The sequence below is a fragment of the Canis lupus genome, chromosome X, assembly GCF_048164855.1.
Source record: "Canis lupus baileyi chromosome X, mCanLup2.hap1, whole genome shotgun sequence".
NCBI lineage: Eukaryota > Metazoa > Chordata > Mammalia > Carnivora > Canidae > Canis > Canis lupus.
In genome coordinates, this window is record NC_132876.1 from 98876369 (window position 1) to 98898644 (window position 22276).

Below are 22276 nucleotides of genomic sequence, written 5' to 3' on the forward strand. Positions count from 1 at the left end.
AGGGAGAAGCAGGTTCTACTCCATGCAGGGAGCCCGACGGGGGACTCGATCCCGGGTCTCCAGGATCACACCCTGGGCTGAAGGCAGTGCTAAACCACTGAGCCACCGGGGCTGCCCAGCCTCCACCTCTTGATTTTGGCTCAGGTCATGATCTCAGGGTGGTGAGATGGAGCCCTGTGTTGGGTTCTGTGCTCAGTGCCGAGTTGGCTTGGGCTTCTCCCTCTCCGTCTCCTTCTCCTGCCTCTCTCCCTAAATAAGTAAATAAATAAAATCTTTAAAAACACACACACACACAATCCTTTAAAAAAAAAAAAAGACCTCACTTTTTTTTCTCCTTTGATTTATACTTTCCTAGTTACAAATAACATATTCTTATAGCATGACATAAAAGGCTACACAAAATATTCTGAGAGAGGGAGAAAGAAAAAGAGAAAGAGGAGTGGGGGAAAAGCCAGGTGAAGTTTCCCTTTCAAATGGTAAGTACTGTTATCCCTTTAGGTCCTGGCCAAAACTCTGTCTCCCAGTTCTCAGTACAACACAGAGCTGGTTCTGGGCAGGAGGTGGGGAATGTCCTCAGGGACCAAAGAATCTCCTGGGAGAAAAGAGACTGTGACCTCTGTCCTACTTCTTTCATGGTTTGAAGTAGTCCTTAGTGGAGGTTTGTCAATGGAAAGGACTACATTTTAGGAAAAAAATAGAGGTGAAGGGAAGTGCATTCAAGGAAGGTTAGTAAGAGAAATCTACAACAGGAGAAGTAAATGAGGGATGATTTTTATACATGTGTATGTGTATATATATTTCTCATAAATGCTGAGGGAAAGCTAGGGGAAGAAATAGGTTTAAAAGGCAGTGTAGGGAGGTGCCTGGCTGGCTCAGTCAGTAAAGCACGCAATCCTTGATCTCTGGGTTGTGAGTTTGAGCCCCATGTTGGGCATAGAGATTACTGAAAAATTAAAATAAGATCTTTAAAAATAAATAGATAAATAATTTTTAAAAATCTTTTTTTAAAAAGGCAATGTATGAATTGAAATGCTCGAACATTATGGGTGGGAATGTAAAATGGTAGAGCTGCTATGGAAAATAGTCTGGTGGTGCCTCAAAAAACTGAACACAGAATTGCCAAATGAGGGATCCCTGGGTGGCGCAGCGGTTTGGCGCCTGCCTTTGGCCCAGGGCGCGATCCTGGAGACCCAGGATCGAATCCCATGTCGGGCTCCCGGTGCATGGAGCCTGCTTCTCCCTCTGCCTGTGTCTCTGCCTCTCTCTCTCTCTCTCTCACTGCGTGCCTATCATAAATAAATTAAAAAAAATTAAAAAAAAAAGAATTGCCAAATGACCCAACTAATCCACATCTAGGTGTATACCTCCCAAGAACTCAAAACAGGTGTTCAAACAAAAACTTGTACATGACAGTTCAGACAACACTATTCACACTAGCCAAAGGGTGGGACCAACCCACGTAAATAGGCATTTCAATAGTACAATATGCAGTCTTTTATGACTGAGCTTTTTTCATTTATTATACTATTTTCAAGGTCCATTCATGTTGTAGCATGTATCAGAACTTTGCTGCTTTTCATAGCTGGAGAATATTCCATGGTATGTATATACTTTATTTATACATATACAGATGTTTATCCATTCATCTCTTGATGGTTATTTGGGTTGTTTATACCTTTTGACTAAACAAACATCTAGGAAATGTTCAGAATTGGCAAATCCATGGGAACACAAAACAGATAAGAAATTGCTAGAGGCTGGGGAATGAAGTAACCAGAGCCAAGTAGGGGTGGGGAGTGACTTCCAGTGGGCACAAGGTTTTCTTTAGAGGTGATGAAAATGTTCTGCAGTTAGATTATGGTGCTTTCATGGGAGATATATATAAACTCCTTACTTTTCTTCTCCTATCCTAGATTTCTCTTACTAACCTTCCTCTAATTGCATCTTCCTTCCCCTCTATTTTTCCTAAAATACAGTCATAGAAAATGTTTAAATGAAAGGAGAGTGGGAAAGAGAAAAAAATAAGGAAGCAGGAAAATACTGGAGCAGGAATCACAGCAATTCCTCTCCTGCACGCTGCACTACCCTTCTCAGTTTGGGTCCCTCTGACAGCACCACTTGAGACAGGGATGCAGGTCATTTATGTGGGAGAGGACCCCAAGATGTAGGAGTGATAGTGAAGGGAAAGGGACATAGGGAAGGAGAATTAGCTACTGTACAGGTACTTTATGCAGCTTGCAAGGCCTCAATCCCACCAAGACCACTGAACAGCCTATAGAAGACCTTCCAGAACTGTCTACCTGACAGGCTAGAGTATTTACCCACAGACTCTTATTCTCCATTGTTCAATGGTGGTGCCAGGGATGATAACTCATGGGCAGTGCTTTAGTGGAGGTTCAGCATGAACCTCCACTGTCCCTGGCAGTGAGGAAGGCCTGGGAAAGAGGGGAAAAAGCAACAAGAAGTGATTCAGTGCTGTCCCCCCACAGCTGCCCCTGAAATAGGGAGCATAACCTGCACAATGGAGCCATACACTACATGCCCTATCTCACATACTATGGAATTCTTTTTAAATTTTTTTTATTTTTAAGATTTTCTTTCTTTATTTGAGAGAGAGAGAACAGGAGAAAGAGCAGAGGGAGAGGAAGAGGATCTCCATCAGATTCTGCACTGAGCACAGAGCCCAACTCAGGGCTCTATCTCATGACCCAGAGATCATGACCTGAACCAAAACCAAGAGTTGGATGCTCAACCAACTGAACCACCCAGGTGCCCCCAAAATTATTTCTGCTAAAATATAATTTCTATGCAATAAAAGGCACAATAGTGAATTTTGACAAATGTCTATACACCTGAAAACACCTCATTTGAAATATGAAACATTTTAAAAAATATGAAACATTTCCAATATCCCCCCTGAAGCCAACCCCCGCCCATGACCAAATTGCCACAGGCTTCACCCCAGTCAACCACTGTTCTGATTTCGACCACCATAGATTAGGTTAAAAGTGCTTAAGAACTGGACATAAATTGAATTATACAGTATGTTTCTTGATTCTGGTTTCTTTTGCTCAACAAAACATTCTTGAGAATCACTCATCATGCGGCATGATCAGGAGCTTGTACCCTTTCCTTGCTGAGTTTCTCATTATGTGAACAGGCCACAATTTGTTTATTCATTCTCCTATTGGTGGAAATTTGGATAATTGCTAGGTTTTGGCTATTATGAGGAGCCTTCTAAACATTCTTATACAATCGTTTTTGGCGATTTTTATAAATCTCTTATCTTTTTTCAAATTCTTTTTGAATGTGTAGAACTGCCTTTTATGTTGGTTACTCTCTTTGCTTCATAAATTTTAGTGGAAGGTGGAGAAGGAGCCAGAAAGAGGCAAAGGAAAAGGTCAGGTCCTGCTCTATTTTCCAGAAAGGCCACCACATCCCGTGGCCTATCAGGACATTTGTCATAAAGGATGTATTTAATACATGTATTTAATGCTGTTGTATGAGAAGTAGTCAGAATGCTTTCTTTTTGAAATATGCCCTTTATTATAAAAAAAAATACGAGCAACAGACATCCCTAACTCCTGCTATACCTTTAACATACAGTCCAGGTATGCAGGGCTTTCAGTTTCTACTTTCTTAATTTCCATAAAATTTGAATTTCCTATGAGTATGCCTTATTTTATCATCAGAAAAACAATAAAGATTCTTTAAGTCTGCTCCATGTGGGTGAGTCTCTAAGAGCATGCTTCCCTCTTCCTCAAAACCACCATTATGATGAAATTTAATGATATCAAACACTATATATATACACATATATAACATGTATTATGTATATATATAATAGATATGTATGAATATAGAGAAAAGTATTATACATTTCACAGAAAAAAATCTTGAACAGCCTGGAGCCGAGAAGAAGGTATCAAATTATGGCCCTATTACCCTCTCCCACAAGAAATGGCTAAAATATACTCAAATAAGATTAGCATAATAAAGAAAGTACAAACAGCAAAGATTTTTAAATGTGCGAATCAAAATACTGTTTTATTCAACAGATAAAATCAGAGAATCAGAAGTACAGACCAGCAAAGATCTGAGGGGCTCCTCGGCAACATTTTGTTCCTGGGTGTTCTTTTAACCCCAGCCCTGCCCTCTAGGTGGTCCAGAGGGTCTTGCTGTAAATCCTCTCCAGGCCTAGGCTTTTCTTACATTTCCCAAAGACTGTTCTCCCCATCAAGTCCTCACTGCTGCACCTCCTAGCCTGGCTGCCTCCATTAAAACCCTCCTTCCTATGCCCCACACATTGATTTCTCTTAAATGCCAAGTTTATGACTTATTAACCCCCTGGGAGACAGATAAAGACCCTTCTTCTCTCTGCAGGAAACATACATTTCAGCAGTAGCCTTCTAGCAGCATCTCCCCTGCCTCAGTGGTCTAACCTAAAATGCTGGCTTCAGTAGTAGGGGTTCCAGGCCCTCCAGGAAGAGGGTGTTTATAGCAACGTCATTTGAGGGCCAGGCTGAGCTTCCAATGACAGCGGGCAGACGACCACCTCCTCTGCTTATGGCGTGTCCTGCCTCCACTATTTACCCTCAAGGATGGAGATTCTAAGGCAGAAAATCATGAATAGCAATTTCTTAGCTGCTGTGGGCACACAACTGAGAGTTGACTTGGTTCTCACTATGGAGCCAGGATATGTCATGCTTGGAAAAGCTATTGCAGCAGTGGGGTAATATCATTAAACTCATAAAATAAACTAAAGCAATCAACACTGCCTCCTCGGAAAGCTGGAATAAGGCAGGAGCTCAGAAATTGCTGGTAGGCAAAAAGATCCTTTTTCACATGGGGGAGAAAAGATTCCAGCTCCTCTTCTCATGCTTAGGTGTCTGAATGCATGCATACCTGTCTAATCACATACCTTGCTTCTTTTGGCACTGATGCGCACAAGATAATCAGCCTTGATACATTAAGAAGTCAGCATCACCCAGCAATTTTCATCTTTGGTATATACCCAACAGAAAAACTTATGTATTTTCATGAAGAGACATGTGCAAGAATTTTCATAGCAATGCTAGTCATAATAGCCTCAAACTGGAAACCACAGAACAATTACCAATAGTAGAATGGATAAATAATACAGCAATGAGAATTAATGATCTTCAACTTTGCACATAATACAGTTGGAATTCACAGGCATGACTCTGAGCGATGGAAGTCAGACACCAAAGCACATACCGTAGGCTGCCGTTTGCGAAAAGCATACAAATGCCACATTAATATGCCGTTAGGACTCAAGAGAGTCCTATGGTTACCCACGGAGGCATGTGGTACCAATGCAGGAGGCAGGAGGGAGCTTCTGAGGTGCCGGACATGCTCTGGTTTTTGTTTTTGTTTTTGTTTTTTTATCTGGGTGCCGCTTTCATGAGTGTAATCAGCTTTGAAATCTCACCGAGCTGTACACTTACATGCACTTTTGTATGTCTATTATAATTTAATAAAAATTAATTTGACAAGCATGAAGCTTCAGTTAGGAAAGATGAATATAAGCTGTAGGGCTCTGCTGCGCAACATCGTACCAATCATCAACGATAACGTATCCCACGCTTCAACAGCTGTTGAGAGGGGAGATCTCATGTTAAGTGTACTTACCACAAGAAAAAAATTTTAAATGTTGTTTAGTCGGTAGAAAACGTCCTCAGCATCAGACTGTGACAGAGGCCTAATAACTATAAATTACAGTGAAGGAACTCTAGAGGAGCAGCAAATAGTTAAGTGGTAGAAGGGGGTGTTCTGTGCCTAATATCTATTGAGGAAAGAACTTGGAAAAGTAGAGGAAAGGAAGTGAGAAGTGTGTGTGAAGTCTCTTCTTGAAAAAAACCAGAATATACCTATGCCAAAAATGTCTCACATCAATCGACTTAACTAGCCAAAAGAAAGTCATGTGTCAAAGCAAGAGGTAACCTACCCATGGGATTTCTTCCCGCCACTACCAAGTCATAAACAATCTCATTATGTTCTCATTCTGAGAAGCAAGGAAAATTTTTTTAAGATTTTATTTACATATTCATCAGAGACACAGGCAGAGGGAGAAGCAGGTTCCCTGTAGGGAGCCCCATGTGGGACTAGATCCCAGGACCCCAGGATCATGGGCAGATGCTCAACCACTGAGCTACCTAGGTGCCCCAGCCAGGAGAATTTAAAAGCAATTGCTTTCCCTTGTTTTTCCTGTTGATAATTGGCTCCAAATCCTCATATTGGAACAGGACAATGTGGACAGCCCCAGTGGCGCAGCAGTTTAGCGCCGCCTGCAGCCCAGGACGTGATCCTGGAGACCCGGGATCGAGTCCCACATCAGGCTCTCTGTATGGTGCCTGCTCCTCCCTCTGCCTGTGTCTCTGCCTCTCTCTCTCTCTCTCTCTCTCTCTCTGTCTCTATGAATAAATAAATAAAATCTTTTTTTTTTAAAAAGGAACAGGACAATATGTCGGAGGGCTGTCGGTAGGATTCCTAAAGCCAAAAGAACTGCCCAGAGCAAAGACAAAAGTTGATGAGGATGGTAGCTGGAAAAGAGTCTGGTGCTGCCTTCAATTGAGAGCACTGGACCAAGGCATGAAGAAAGGCAAGTAAAGGCCAGTAACAGAGTGGGGGAGTGAGATAGGGACTTTGGGGAAAGATGACTAGGAAGCCAGCAACTTACCCAATTATCCGGTTAGGTGGGCCCTGCTGCCAACTCCTTGTCAGTGCCATGTCCATTGCTCAGCACCCAGACACTCAACATTCTGGTTCAGACATGCACAGGTGAAGGTCCTCAAATGCTAGAGGTACAGGAGACAGGGGCAAGCATTCAGAGAGCCATAAATGTCTAAGAAAATTGCACATCATTTTATACATGCACAAGAGAAAAACCTCTGATGAAATTGTGACAAGGATAATGAGATTATATTGAGTTAATTTTTCCTCCAAAGAACCCCTTTGGGATGAGCTGGGTACCTTTGTAAACCCCCCCCCCATCTTAATACTCCTTAAGGTCCCTTTCCCCTAAAGCATTATTTCTCACACTTTCAGGCTCAACAAATACCCTGGACATCTTGTTAAAATGCAGATTTTGATTTGTGGCTCTGGGCTGGGGGCCTGAGATTCCACATTTATTTTTTTTAAGATTTTATTTATTTATTCATAAGAGACACAGAGAGAGAGAGGCAGAGACATAGGCAGAGGGACAAGCAGACTCCCCTTAGGGAGCCCGATGTGATACTTGATCCCAGGACCCCAGAATCATGACCTGAGCCAAAGGCAGACGCTCAACTGAGCCACCCAGGTGCCCTGAGATTCCTCATTTCTAACCAGCTCCCAAGTAATGCTAAGACTGATGGTCTGAGGACCACGGTTTGAGTGGTGAAGTCCTAAAATGGGAATTTTGTTTTGTTTTTATTGATCATAGAAGCCTTACTGAAGCCTCTTACTGAGACTTTCAAATTTTATTTGAGTATGCACTAACCGTCTCTAGAAGATATGAAGACACTATCAGCAGTGACGGTGGGGAGGGGGTGGACACTGGCTGAGGGAGGACAAAGGGGAAATATCATTTCCTGTATATAATTTGTACTTTGTGATTCATGAGCCATGTGAAGATGTCCCCATCCTAGAAATTAAATAAATAAATTTACAACAGGGAGGGAAAAAACAAGAATTCATTTTTTATATCTAGTTTGTTCCTAGGGAGTAAAGCAGGCCCCAGTATAATCTGTCTCAACATTTTGATTCATTCCTGAACTTGGTAAGCAAACCCAGCTCCACTGTGTGGAGACGTAATTAGTATCCAGGAAGCACTAGGGCTTGATCACAAAGGTCCCTCATCTTGTCCTGTAGACATCTATAGCGAGTGCTGTCACGAGGTGTGGCACGATTTCGGTGACGAATAATTGATGGCAGGCTGCATATTTCAATGCAAGCACACATCTAAGATATAATTCATCAATAAGATAAAGAAGCCGGTTAAGGTTACAGCTCCTCCCAAGTCACGGATTTTCTGGCGTTAACCACAATCAAAGCAAAGCTGGGAGGGTCAGGAAGAGGACTAGGGGGGCAGCAAAGTCTGAGGGGGAAATGAACACCTCACTGGAGGGGGCCGTGCATCCTGTAGATGAACAAGTGATTTTTGAATACATTTTCAGACAGTGATTTCTTCAATTTATCATTTATTCATAAGTGGAAAACTTGCTTTAAAAGAGTGTTAAAGGGGGGATCCCTGGGTGGCGCAGCGGTTTAGCATCTGCCTTTGGCCCAGGGCGCGATCCTGGAGACCCAGGATCGAATCCCACGTCGGGTTCCCGGTGCATGGAGCCTGCTTCTCCCTCTGCCTGTGTCTCTGCCTCTCTCTCTCTCTCTCTCTCTCTCTCTGTGACTATCATAAATAAATAAAAATTTAAATAAATAAATAAAAGAGTGTTAAGGGGCATCTGGGTGGCTCAGCAGTTGAGCATCCGCCTTTGGCTCAGAGCGTGATCCTGAATCCTGGGATCGAGTCCCGCATTGGGCTCCCTGCAGGGAGCGTGCTTCTCCCTCTGCTTGTGTCTCTGCCTCTATCTCTGTGTCTCTCATGAATACATAAATAAAATATTTTTTAAATTAAAATTAAAAAAATAATAATAGAAGAGTGTTAAAAGTCTTGGATGTTTATTGGTCAACTTTTTATTTTATTTTTTTAAGATTTTATTTATTTATTCATGAGAGACACACACAGACAGAGAGAGAGAGAGAGAGAGAGAGAGGCAGAGACACAGGCAGAGGGAGAAGCAGGCTCCATGCAGGGAGCTCGACATGGGACTCGATCCTGGGTCTCCAGGATCACACCCCAGGCTGTAGGCGGCGCTAAACCGCTGAGCCACCGGGGCTGCCCTGGTCAACTTTTTAAATCAAGTGTGGTATGCAAAGAAAAGTGCACAAATCAGAAATGCATAGAGGTCAATGAATTTCCACGGAGTGAACACACCCAAGTAAAAGAATCAAGAAATAGAACACAACACATTCAGAACATCAGAGAGCGCTCCTTAAGCTTCCTTCCAGTCACTCACCCCCACCCCAAGGTAACCTCTATTTTGCCTTCTAAGAGCATAGTAGTTATGTCGGGTTTTGAATGTTACAGAATGGAATCATACTATCTTACTTGTAAGATTTTTTTTTAAGATTTTATTTATTTATTCATGAGAGACACGCAGAGAGAGGCAGAGACTCAGGCAGAGGGAGAAGCAGGCTCCCTGCAGGGACCCCAATGCGGGACTCAATCCCAGGACCCTGGAATCATGCCTTGAGCCAAAGGCAGACGCTCAACCACTGAGCCACCCAGGCGTCCCTGTAAGATTTTAATTAGCACCCTGGTGATCCACTGATCTAATCAGTAAGTGGTGCATCTTTGTCTCTATGCTCAGAAAGGGATGGCCATGAGTGTCTGGCTGATGAAGTCAGTGATCAAAGTACATCCCTAACCACTGTGTGTGTGTATGTGTGTGTGTTTCAAAAGAACTGCATGAGAGAACGTTGTGCCCCCAAATTACAATACCTCTCTATAAAAGGACACATCCCAGGACAACATCTTTATCTCCATTCTCTTTCCAAGTCATCAATTTTAAATTACCAAGTGACCCAGAGGCACTGCAGATTCCAGGCCCATAATCTCTTCCGAATCAGGAAACAGAGTGGAGAGGATCAATCTTCAGCCTGTCAGAAAGCCCTGAAACAACAATATCCCTGTTAACCTCGTTAGGAAGAAATTCCATTCTCTCGTGCTCTGGGGAGGAGAAAGGCTTCAGCCCCTGAAATTAGATTATCTCCTCTGCTGGTGCACGATGGGGCAAGACCAGGGGTGACTTCATTTTGGATTTAGTGGGTGACTAAGTGGGGCGCCTGAGGGATGTCTTTTGGGTGCGGACACTCTGGGCAGGAAAGATATAGAAAGTGACACAAAGAACACTTGGGAAGAAAATGCTATAAAGGCAATTGTTGAAGCTGTTGATGGAACGCAGACTTGGAAACCTGGGTATGTAGTACGGGTGTCAGGAATCAGTGCTATTGATGACCACACCGAGGATACTGGATGCCAAAGGTAGAGCAGCATCTTTACTTTTCCCATTTTTTTCCCTCAAAAACCTCTCTGGCTGAAGTCTACCTCACCCATGTCAAACTGAGGAGATTGTAATAGCCACGAAGAAGGATCTGAGGAATAAGAACACATTTTATCATTTCAGGAGCAATGAAAGCTTCCTGCATGGTCCAGAATAAAATTGTTATGGCTCTAGAATGTAAGGATTTTTTAAAGATTTTATGTATTTATTCATCAGAGACACAGAGAGAGACAGACACACAGGCAGAGGGAGAAGCAGGCTCCCTGCAGGGATCCCAATGTGGGACTCCATCCCTGGACCCCGAGACCACTACTTGAGCCAAAGGCAGAGGCTCAACCACCGAGCCACCCAGGTGCCCCTAGAATGTAAGGATTTAATACAAAATGTTCACCCATGTAAAGTCCTATTGTAGCATCCAGATGTAGGCCACAGAGCCTGATATCTTGATTGGGTAACACATCCCGTCTTATTTGAGGTCATTAGAACCCGCTGGTGGTGGCATGCAGCTTTTATGAAAGGATGCTATGACAATGTACACAGCTTTCAGTCAGGACACATTCACAGTTGGCACAAAGCCAGGTGTATTCCCTGGTCTCAGGAAGCGCACTGTGGGGAGGGAGTTGGGCATCACCTGGGGCTGGGGTGAAGCGCAGAATCCCGAGCTCCTCCCCACTCTTGAATCAGAACCTGCACTGGAGTAAGAGTCCAAGGTGCTGTACACCCACATTTAAACTGGAGAAGCTTGGAGCCTAAATGACACTCTAGCTCAGTTATTCTCAACCCGGGCCATACGTTAGAACTTTCTGGAGAACTTGAAAAGTCCTGGTTCCCAGCAGAGCAGTATGTCATAAGAGGCCCTGGGCTCAGAACATGAGGTGGGAAAAATGTTGGGGTATTCCAGAAGCAGCAAGCAGGAATGAGTGATGGAAAGAGCGGTGGGTGGTAAGGTGAGCAGCAAAGACTGTTCCAAGGTAACATTCAGGCCATTGGAACTAGTAAGGGTTTTATTTGATGGGAAGCCCTTGGCGCATTTTGAACTGGGACTAGCTAGTAAGCATTCAGAATAGGAAAAAACTCAAGTATTAGAAAGCAAAACAAGAGGCACCTGGGTGGCTCAGTCGGTTAAGCATCTGACTCTTGATTTCAGGTCATGAGCTCAGGGTCCTAGGATTGAGCCTTGTGTTGGGCTCCATGCTCAGCTCAGAGTCTGCTTGTCCCTCTCCCTCTGCTCCTTTCTCTCAAGTAAATAAATAAAATTTTTAAAAACAACCAAAAAACAAAACAATGGGGCGTCTAGGTGGCCCAGCCCATTGTCTGCCTTTGGCTCAGGTCATGATCCCAGGGACCTGGGATCAAGCCCCACATCAGACTCCCTGCTCAGTGGGGAGCCTGCTTCTCCCTCTATCTGCCACTCCTCCTGCTTGTGTGCTCTCTTTCTCTATCAAATTAAAAAAAAAAACTTTTAAAAAATGCTGGTAAACTATTTTTTAAAAAAGCAAAACAAAACCCCTACATACTGAGAGTAGTTTGTCTATTAATGCAGTGTAGAAACCAAAATTAAACTTTATTAAGATAACAGAATTCACAGAGCAAAATGAATTAAGTAAACTCACAGGTTGAAGTCCTTATCTGGTGTTGCAAGATCAGTTGATCCACCAGCAGGGTGGGAAGGAGGTGGAAAGGGAGTCGGAGAGAAAGATTGAGAGAGCCAGCGCCCCTCTGTGGATGGGAGGCTATTTACAAGGGTGCCCAAGAGACTGGACACCCTTCCCAGGCTACCTCTTGGGCTGCTCCCTCCTCCACCTCCACCCCTTCCTCTACTAAATCCTTTTCTGCCACGCCCTGTTCCCCCAAGCGAAGTCACTTAACATCAGTTAGATGAGCTCTGGTAGAGTCTGTGCGTCTGGCTCTAGTCCTCATCCTGAAATGGGCTACCTCCCTTCTCCCTCAAGATCATAATTCTAGGTGGGAGATGATAGAGCAAAGTGAGGGATGGAGAAGGACATGGTGCACAGTCTGGGAGATAACTCTCAAAGACTTAAATCCACCAATGACAGTAAATAGCCTGCAATCCAGTTCTCCTTACATCATAAAGTTAGAAACTGAAACCCAGAAAAATGAAGTGTTCTGTTTGTTGGTTGGTTCATTTGGTGTCAGAAATGTAGAGCTAGGGATCCCTGGGTGGCGCAGCGGTTTGGCGCCTGCCTTTGGTCCAGGGCGCGATCCTGGAGACCAGGGATCGAATCCCACGTCGGGCTCCCGGTGCATGGAGCCTGCTTTTCCCTCTGCCTGTGTCTCTGCCTCTCTCTCTCTCTCTCTCTCTCTCTCTCTCTCTCTCTCTCTCTGACTATCATAAATAAATAAAAATTAAAAAAAAAAGAAATGTAGAGCTAGCTTGTAGCCAAACCCACTCTCGAGTCGAGGCCCTCAGTGAAATTGCCTGTCCTCTGAGGAGTACTAAACCCCCTCTTCATGAGTGCAGTTTGCCTCCAGAGAGCCAGGCACCATCCTACCCCTGAGCCTATCGTGTGGATGTCTGCCCTCATCCCTGTCCTTGGAGTTTCTGCAACTATCCCAAAGATTCTCAGTTGAATCAGAACAAATCCAAGAAACATACAGAAATGTCAGAGGACCCTCAGAGGCTGTGGAGTATAAAGAACTCTTGGGGCACCTGGGTGGCTCAAAAAACAAAAAAACCTTTTATTAAAAAAAAAATACAGTATGGGTGTCTACAGAAAAGAACGGTTATCTTAGAGTGCTGGGATTATGGGTATTTTCCCATTTTCTACAATCAGCATGTTTTTTGGGGTATTTTAGTAATCAGAAATAGCCAACAAGGACTATTTATTTATTTAAAGGGAGCAAAAATAACCAACTCTTGCTAATACAGAGAGGCTTGTTCTTTTGTGCTTTCATTTTCATCTTGGGGGAAGTAGAAGAGTGGAATATATCGGTTTGGGGACTGTTTGGAGAATTTCTCTTTCGGATTTTTATCTTCACATTCTCTGAAAAACTTGATGTGAATTTACTACTCAAACCGCTTTGCTGTGTTATTATTAGACCATCCTCCTCTAAACTTGGCCGGAAATCAAAGGCCCCTCTAGATAAGAATCTCCACAATGTGCATTTTCAGAGCAAGTCAGAAGCTGTTTTGTTCTAACACTCAAAGAAAGCTTTTGTATTTTCAATTTCAAGTGCTCTGCAGTAAACCAACAGTCTATATAGATTATACAAAAAGGTCATATGTTGGTTTGAGCCAGTTTCTGGGACGGGGGCGGGGGGGGGGTCACAGTTGAGGAACAGCAAGTGTTTAAACAATGAACTGACAGCTGCCGGTCCATTAGCTCCGTCCATGGGGCCAACTCCCTCTCCTTTCAATTTCACCGTCCTCTGTAGATACAACTCTCTGTGACTGAGCTGGTGGTGATGGGCTATGTTCCAAAGGCACCTGCACTTATCAGAGCAATACCTTTTATCAGAGACCTCTCACCCAGTCCTTTATAAGGAAGAGAAATAGTGCCAGCATGGAAAGGGAGAAGAAAATACATACCAATTTCAAGTTTCGTATTGGCCACTTCAGTACTTGCAGAGTGAGCACTAAAGGCTTGAGGCTCTCGATTTCTACAATACTCCGTGGCCATCCTCAGGAGTATCAGAATCCCTTCTCAGCCAAAGTTTCATCCAAAATCATAAGCCTCATAATTTGCTAAATGAAGTGCTCATTAATGATAAGGTCTGTCTTTAAACAGTATCTTTCTGGTGACAGGCTTACAGAAGCCAAACAAAAGAATATTTTCTTCCATTTGCTTCAGGAAACTACAATCCTTTTAATTTTCTTATCATTGGGGGCAGATGTGAATCATCAGCACCAGCCTTTTCAAACAGTCCAGGGGTTTGGTTCAGGGTTTCACAGGAGAGTACAAAGTTCTAGGTGAGGACTAGCCTTTGATTATTTGTATCCAGGTTTTTTCCACACCTTTGATTTGCTTCTCTGGGGGGATTGCTTCTTTTCCTTCAGTCTCGTAGAATGCCTTCCCTTGGGAGCTCTGGTTTAGCTTTTCGGTTGCTGTTTACACCTCCGTTTGGGCCCACTGCTTACCTTGACCTCATCTCAGATGTGCCAGATCTTGGCTGCTTACTCACTGCTGACTTACTTCTGAGACCCATTACTTCCTCTCACCTCTGATCCTTAATAACTGTCCCTCTGGTTTCCTCCACATCACTTAGCTGCAGCTGTCTGCACTCAGACCCCGAGAAAACAAGGTTTTAACTCTCCCAGTTTGAACTGAGCAGCTAGTTGAGTCAAAACAGTCAATTCAATTTACATTCCAAAATTTAGTTCTTCGATTCAGTGGATTTACTTTTCGTGCAATTAATGAGCAAATTTTCTACTGCACTAAATGATAAAGTCAAAACAGAAAATAGGTCATGTCTCAAACAATGTCCTATTTTAGCCTTTTTCCTCCCTGCAAGAATACTGAGTACATTTGGTAGATGTAGGGAATACCTATTTTAATTTTATGGTTTAAGGTTTTGCAGTTGGGGGCCGCCCGGGTGGCTCAGTCGGTTAAGCGTCTGCCTTCTCAGCTCTGGTCATGATCCCAGGGTCCTGGGATTGAGCCTCTCATGGGCATCGGGCTCCCTGCTCAGCAGGGCATCTGTTTCTCCCTCTTCCCCTCACCCTGCTCGTGCTCTCACCCTGTCAAATAAATAAATAAAATGTAAAACAAAAAAAGTTTCATAGTTGGATCTCAAAGCAGAAAGAGGCTGACTTATTTTATCTGACCAAAGTAGATAATGATAGATAGCAGTAGTCTAGTATGAACAGCCAAGGACACAACACTTAAAATTGATGCTATGAGACCCGCAGTAAGTAATCTCTCCATTATCTAGAGCCCTCTACCTACTACCCAGTTCACACCTTCTATTCCATTTGGTCCTTATTGGTATTTCGGCTGTTCTTCCTGAGGACAAGTGTGAATGCCTTGAGGTTGGGCACCGTTCCACTCATCTTAGTACCTTCCACCATCCCTAGCACCAAACTTGGGGCCCAATTAAGCCTCCAATAACCACTGAATTGAATTTAATTATGATTAACCTGAAGAAGGAAAAGGCTTACGCTGAGAAACAGAGATTTGTGCAATATTTTTTTTTTTTAAGGTGGTAACCCAGGAACGAAGAAGGGTGAAAATAACGCCTTAGCGAAAGTGCTTCCAAAGAACTTCGGGGAAGCCTTTAACCACTCAGAACAGGTTGATGTCATGTCACCTTGACTATGGGGAAAGAAAATCAAAATAGGTTTAGTATTCCAACAGCCACGTAAAAAGTTAAAACTGCTACTAAAAAACCTGAGTATGATATTTTTACCAAAAAAAGCCCAAAGGCGTCGGATGGCAAAGTAACATCAAAAGATTCCTCAGACCAGTTTAATTCATCCGGAATGAGATGAGCAGGGGAGCAGTTTTGTCTGGACATGGAGGCATTCAGGCTTCTCTCTATCAGACAGAAACATTCCATCCAATGAGACGACTGCAAACACTGCGAAACATTCTCTATGTATCATCAGAATACAGAGCGACATAAGTTACCAGAAAATGCTGAACAAAGTCTGAAGTACTACCACTGTCAAAATGCTGACGTAGATTTTATTCACTTCTTAAGATCTAAATTGGAAAATCAAAAAGGATCAGATTGAACACAGGTCTTTATGATATACTATAATCAAAGACAATACAGGGCTAGGACTACAATGCATAATGGAAGGTCTCGAAGGATGGAATTTGCTGATTCTGGGATGGAGGGAATGAGCTGCCATTATCAGAATGGGTTTTGTTCCACAACTTAGTGATTTATTACTCATGCTGCCAATTCACAGATCATCATCGCCTCACTCAGACAAACAAAGCTGGAGCTTTGTAAAGAATAAATAAGGAAAAGCAAAGACCTAAACCCACGAAATTATGTGCAAATAAAGAAAGGGAAAACTAATTTGCTCTCAAATAGCTTTTATCTTTACTTAAAAAAATACAGAAGCACAAAGAAACAATTCTTCCCTGCAGTTATATATAAAAGCAGAGGCGCTGAAAATTTTTTAAAGAACTCATCTTTCATAGAGAAATGTATTTATAGAGAAAATAGACATGCCAACATGGAGTTGGGAGAGCTCAAGTCTGGAATCCCCGCTTCCTTTGTCAGACGATTGCTCCCTTAATTAATGTGCTAGGTCAGGAGTCGGTAAACTCTGGCTCGCGGGGCAAGTCTGACACACAGCCTGTTTCTGTGCCACCTAAGGGCTGACAATGGTTTTGACATTTGCAGATGGCTGCAGAACATTTTTTTAAAGCATAATATTTCATGACGTGTGAACATCATATGAAATTCAGAAGTCGATGTCCATAAATAAAGTGTTATTGGAACACAGTCTCCATGTGCTTACAGATCGTCCACGGCTTCTTTCATGCTACAACGGCACAGCTGAGTAGTGGTGAGAGACCGTATGGCCTGCAAAACCTAAAACATTTGTTGTCTGGCCCTTTAGAGGAAGAGTTTGGTGACTCTTGTATTAGATCATTAATAACGTATTTACATTCAAAAAAGGATGCGTTTCCAAAGAGACTGGACCTTCCTGTAACCAAAGAGGCTGGGACTTCCTGTAACTTGACATTCGAAGGAAAACAATATTGTCTTATGCAGATGCACAGATACACTTACTTCCACGCACACACAAATGAGGTACACAAATGACCTGTAGGGGCAGCTAGTACATCTTCTGAATGCTTTTGATGGTTTTTGGCTTTGTTTTTTAGAGAGAGAGAGAAAGAGAAAGAGCAGGGGGTGCAGAAGGAGAATCTTGAGCAGGCTCCAAGCACAGAATGGGGCCCAATGTGAGGCTTGATCTCATGACCCTGAGATCATGACCTGAGCCAAAATCAAGAGTCCGACTGAGCCACCCAGGCACCCCTCATGGATGCTTTTGATAGAAGGGTGAATTCACATACTACCTAGAGAGCTACTTCTAAGAGGAGATTAGCATTTGGAACAGATCCCTGGTGGTTTTTCTCTTTTCTTTTTATGACTGGAATAGATGGGCTGCATGTGACTGAGCTATTTCATTAATTCTAGACATATACAGAAAGGAAGAATGCCAAGGTCAGATCTTTCCAAATTTAAATATATAGAATGTCACCAGTACCAATGAAAACCTAATTATTCTTAGAAACTTGCCACATTATAAAAAAAAATTGCACCCTCTTTGACACCAACTCGCTCCCATACCCCAGAACGCAGGTTAGGTTGTATGTTATTGGAACCCTGGAGGACTTGGCCAGAGAGAAAATGGAGCACACACAGAAAAATATATTGTTGAGTTTCCTGGTTATGGCTTTCTTATTTTAGGCAACTCAAGTGTAAATGCAATCCTGACATATCCACACGTTGATATGTGAAAAATACACAATACGAGCAATAAACAACCACCCAAGCATTATATTTCTAATGTAGTCTGCTACTGTCTTACAGTATGTTGATTTGCTAAATATAATTTGTAGCCTCGCTATTGGGCAAAAAGCCACTGCCCACAACCAGGTTCTCTGAGTAAGAGTGTCCCGTAAAATATCTCTAATAGAAAAACAATACATTTTTAAAAATTTTACTTGGTGTACGCACGAATGACCCTGAGTATAAAAATAACTAGTGTGTGGATGTAATACGTAAATCAGGAGATAATATGGAACACTAGCTATTTTTATTAGAAATTTCTCACCTTGGAATATTGTGATGTCTCTGTAGGACCCAGTCACTGAAGAGGCAAAGCAAATGATCTTGGGAAACAAGGAAGAGAAGCCCCGTATTGTTGACGGGGTGAGAAAGGAAGTTCACACTCACAGGACTTTGGACAAAGCGCTCCTAGAGAGTATTTCTTCCACCAGAGATGGTGTGGTTGATTGCAAAAAAGGCCACAGATCCCTCTCATCTCTGTATGTACTCCCTCTGAAAGTTAATTTTTCTGCTTCCCCCAGCAAGAGGTGGAGTCTACTTTCCCACCCCTTAAATCTGGACTTGGCCTCAAGACAGTAGCAAATATGACACAAAGGGAATCTTCTAGAGCCCCCACCCTCCCTTTGGAGTTTGCCCTCTCTTGGTGCTCTTTGCAACCCTGAGCCCACCATGTGAAGAAGCCCAACAAGCCCACTGGACTTTGTGGAGCAGACAAGCCATCTCAGCTGTAGTCCCCGGGACCAACCACCCCACCAACTACCAGGTAGCACAGAACAGAACCCCTCAGCTGACCCACAGAATCAGGGAGATTAATAAGTGTTTATCATATTAAGCCACCACATTTTGGAGTGACTTGTTACGCAGCACGAGCTAGAATAGGTGCCTGGGTGGTAGAACCAGAGTGGTTCCTGCATCGGGGGTCCAGTCACACTGCTTTGGCCTAGAATTTGCCTGACTGTGGGGGCCATTATATACAAGCCCATTGAAGTCTGCTGGGCTGCGTGCTGATTGCTGGGATTTGTTTATAGGGTACAGGGTTACCGTAGGTAACAGAGGACATGCCAAGCCCTAGGGGACCTTCTTGGGCTGGCAGCCACTTCTGTGAAGATTCTTATAAATTTCGGTTCCTTTGGGTTTCCTGCCGGTCTGCTGCAATGGCTCAGATCCATGAAGTTGGGGAAGCCCTGGAACTTCCTCTACCACTTAGGAGTTCTTTCTTTTTTTTAAAGATTTTATTTATTTATTCATGAGAGACACAGAGTGGCAGAGACACAGGCAGAGGGAGAAGCAGGCTCCCCGCAGGGAGCCCGATTCAGGACTCGATCCCAGGACCCCGGGACCATGCCCTGAGCTGCTGAGCCACCCAGGCACCCCTTAATGAAAGTTTTATAATGATGTGTGTACAATCTTGTAGAAGTGGGTTATTCCTGAAGAGGTAGCAACGGTCTGTTAAATCTTCAAGAAACATCAAACTGTAAAGGTTAGCTGACAACCGTTCTCACTTCTCTGATATACTTTCTCCCGTGGCTTTGGCCAAATGTAATGCATCTTACAGGATCAAAAGGGACAGTGGCACATCAACAAAATAAGGAGAAACAATCAAGTTAGACGCACAGTTAGGATGGAATCAGAAGCTGGTACTCCCTCTATATTAATTGGCCAAGAATTTTGTGAGCTTCTCATTTAATCCTGTTCTACTCCCAAACCAAGCTAACTCCCACTTATCTGGGCCCCCCAAATGATCATGACTGCAAATAGAAATGTGCTCTAGAAGGAGATGGTTAAATCCACACCAAATTTCCATGGCATGTGCATATGTGTGTATATGTGCAGGCACTGCTGTGTGCACACACTCATCTGTAGCCGTCGCCCCAAAAATAGAGGCATCTTTGCTTTCTGAAGGGCAATGCAAGACAGTCATGAACTTGGGGCACCTGGGTGGCTCAGTGGTTGAGCGTCTGCCTTTGGCTCAGGGCGTGATCCCTGGGATCAAGTCCTGCATCGGGATCCCTGTGGGGAGCCTGCTTCTCCCTCTGCCTATGTCTCTGCCTCTCTCTGTGTGTCTCTCATGAATAAATAAATAAAATCTTAAAAAAAACAGATATAAACTCATTATAAAAGCTATCATTTTCTAAGTACTACCTAAGCTCTGTGCATTATTGAATTGAACTTCTTTCCTGATCACACTATTCAAACTGCAACCTACCTCCCACCCCTTGCCCCAGTGCTCAAGTCCCCTTACCATAGTCTACTGTGTGCTTTTTTCCATTACACTTATCACCTTTTACAAAATTTACAATTTACTTGTTTTGCTGTTATTACTGTACTCAGTTCCATCATTGCCTTGTTCATTGATGTAACCCAAGATCCTCAGTTTCTGGCACATAGTAGGGGTTCATTAGATATGTGTTTACTAAGTGACTTCATGAACACGTTCCTTCCTCATCTTCACAACAACCCTTTGAGATTGATGCTATCATCTCCATTTTATTTTTTTAAGATTTTATTTATTTATTTGAGAGAGAGCAGGAGCAGGGGGAGGGGCAGAGAGAGAGGGAGAAGCAGGCTCCCCAACACAAAGCAGGGCTCCATCCCAGGACCCTAGAATTATGACCAGAGCCCAAAGACGGATGCTTAACCGACCAATCCACCCAGGCGCCCCTATCATCACCATTTTAAAGAAGAAGAAGTTGCAAAGGAGGTTGCAAAAATTGGCCTAGGGTCACATAGCTAGTAAGTAATATAATTTTGGTTTTGAAATCAAATCTCTCTGGACTCCAAATCTTGTAGTTTAAAGAGTGGTCCACAGACCAGTGCTGTTCCATGAACCGTTATGATTGAGATAAGTAAACTTGAGAAGGGACCTTTGGAAACCTTTTAACAGTTTGACGTTGCTGCCACATGTAAGAAAGCGTCTATCAGTGGACTGGTGTCATGGAACAGGGCACGGACCAGCTTGGCTGTTGTCACCCTTGCCTGGTGAGTACATGTGGTGCCAGCTGCAGACAAGTCAAGCTCCGTAAGACCACATTACAATATGTCATATTTTAGGATTACTCTGTCACCCGTAACTCTAAAGTCTAGAAGAATCAGAGACAACTTAGGAATTTATTTCTTTTAATAATTTTTCAGTCTTACAATGTTTTAACTTTTAAGGATCCACATTATTAACTAAATTAAGGAAGTAAATTTTGATGCTGGATCACATTTGACAAAATAAGCTTCACTAGGACATTTTTGTCAAGAAGATAAACCATTTCTGATGGCAGCAAGAGTAGTAAACCAGTTGATGCTAATCAAAATTGAGTCCTGAAAAAAGAAGGCCAAGAGGAGTTTGTACTAGTTTTATTCACAAGTATATTCCTTCAAGTGGTAAGTTCAGGTTTGTAGCCATAACTGATGGTAAAGTGCTTCAAACAGAATGTATTAGTTGTAGAGTTTTTCTAGCTAAAAAGAGCAATCAAAATATCAAAATGTGAGAAGCATTTACAGGTCAAACATAAGAATGAACGAGTATTGAAATAAAAAGTCAACGGAAGCAGATGCGCAATTTTTCACACATAAACACTAGTGCTGTGCAGCCTTCTTTTTAAAAAAAGATTTTATTTATTTATTTGAGAGAGAGAGAAGGAGAGAGCACCAGCAGGGACAGGGGCAGAGGGAGAAGCAGACTCCCCACCGAACAGGGAGCACAACATGGGGCTCGATCCCAGGACCCTGAGATCATGACCTGAGCCGAAGGCAGATGCTTAACCAACTGAGCCACCCCAGTGCCCCATCTGTGTAGGCTTCTCATAATGTAGCCCTTCAGTTTGCTAAGGCTCCAAATCCATATACAGTTGCCAAGGCATCAGAGAAAGACACAACAAAAATATTTGCTTAGAAATGTTGGGTGAATTGGTGGCAAAGAAGGTAGCTCAGGTTTCACCTTCCAAGCAAAGGAACAGTCTAATTTATGAAAGAGCAACTCACACAAAACGTAAAGCTTGCAAAGTGTTTTCCATTGCAACTCGGTATCCTTAGCAAATAATTAATATAGTAATTTTTAGCATATGTACAATTTCAACGTGATGGAAATATTAAGGAAAAATTGTTTTGTCAACCTCATTGCTTAAAGTACAACTTGCACCGCGCTGTATAAAACCAGGAAGGCAAATGTTTCATCTGATAAAACATTGCCAATAAAAGTGGTCGAAAGTTTAGATTCCACATAAAAGTAATGCTTTGTTTTTAAGTAGGCTCCATGCCCAACATGGAGCTTGAACTCACAACCCTGAGATTGAGAGTCACATGCTCTACCGACTGAGCCAGCCAGGCGCCTCTAGAATTGACATGCTGATAAGTCATCTGCAATCATAAAAAAAACATTCCAAGTAGTTACTCAGATTAAGGTGTCTCCAGAATGTAAATCAACACACTTTCCTTCGGCAAGAAAATCTTGCTATGAAAACAATGTCAGCTAAACCAAACAATGTGCTTATTGACATAGAAAATCTGAGAATTACATTAAAACAAATGCATTATGGGGCACCTGGGTGGCTCAGTGGGTTAAGCATCTGAATTCGGCTCAGGTCATGATCTCAGGGTCCTGGGATTGAAGGTTGTTGGGCAACTTGCTCAGCAGGGAGTCTACTTGTCCCTCTTCCTCTGCCTCT

General features: G+C 43.0%; 1 non-coding gene across 1 annotated transcript; it reads right to left on the minus strand.

Annotated features, from left to right (window-relative positions):
- Positions 1-21865: 21865 nt before the first annotated feature.
- Positions 21866-21938, minus strand: TRNAE-CUC (transfer RNA glutamic acid (anticodon CUC)). Its single transcript has one exon. It is a non-coding gene; the product is annotated as a tRNA-Glu (tRNA).
- Between the last annotated feature and the right edge of the window lie 338 nt (positions 21939-22276).